A 1204-nucleotide genomic window follows, 5' to 3' on the forward strand; every position below is an offset into this window, starting at 1 on the left:
AGTTTTAGTGGTTTAGTGTTAGCTTCCACTAATGTAGTTTTAGTGGTTTAGTGTTAGTTTCCACTTATGTAGTTTTAGTGGTTTAGTGTTAGCTTCCACTAATTTAGTTTTTAACAGTTTAGTGTTAGCTTCCACTAATTTAGTTTTTAACAGTTTAGTGTTAGCTTCCACTTATGTAGTTTTAGTGGTTTAGTGTTAGCTTCCACTAATTTAGTTTTTAACAGTTTAGTGTTAGCTTCCACTTATGTAGTTTTAGTGGTTTAGTGTTAGCTTACGCTGATTATGTTTTTAGCAGTTTAGCATTAGCTTCTACTAATGTAGTTTTTAGCAGTTTAGCATTAGCTTCTACTAATTTAGTTTTTAGTAGTTTAGCGTTAGCTTCCACTAACTTAGATTTTAGCAGTCTAGCGTTAACAGAGTGAAGATTGTTGTTTAGTAGATTAGTGGTTAGTAAAGCTAACTTTTTGGCTAGCTGCGCCCACCAATAAAGTGTTAAAAACATCAGGGAGAGTTCAGAAACTGGATGTTTGTGGGTCTTGGCTGCAGGTTTTACAGAGCTGAGCTGGAGGTAAAAGAGGTGTTTAATCAAGCTCAAATTACCTTTTTAAAGCCACATCAGAGGAACGGGCTTCTGNACCAGCTCGCAGGTCGCTCCGTGGAACTGGGCTTTGTCAGGATTTAGAGAAAAATCCATCTGACACCAGCTATGTGAGGCATCTGTGACTCAACTCACAGGGGCTGGGCTTCACTTTTAAACAGGTTTAATGGAGATATCGCACTAAATATGTTGCTTTTTTATATTTTCTTTCTGTTTGGAGACTGAGAGCAGCTAAAATGACAAACTCTGGTGTAGATTCTGCATCAAAGGAATTGTTGAAGGTCATCTCCTGAGGTTCACGGCTGCACAGCAGTTGTTTTCCCTCCAGATCAGGTCACTTTGTTCACATCCTGCTGCAGGTCACGCTCCACAGCAAACAGAAAAACTTTAGTTAAAACGCTGCAGAACAAACTTTTACCGACACAAAGACTCGTGGGTGGAACGAGATCCTGGGTCCACGAGAACAACCTTTACAATAGGTTCAATCAACAATATAAAATAAAATAAAAGATTTGGTCACAAACTAAAGCGCCTGGCCTCTCAGCCCTTCTCTGCAGAGCTCGGCTCGTCTTAGAAATAAAAACCTGATCAACCTCTATTTTCATC

This window comes from Austrofundulus limnaeus, unplaced genomic scaffold (genome assembly GCF_001266775.1).
Source record: "Austrofundulus limnaeus strain Quisiro unplaced genomic scaffold, Austrofundulus_limnaeus-1.0 Scaffold3989, whole genome shotgun sequence".
NCBI lineage: Eukaryota > Metazoa > Chordata > Actinopteri > Cyprinodontiformes > Rivulidae > Austrofundulus > Austrofundulus limnaeus.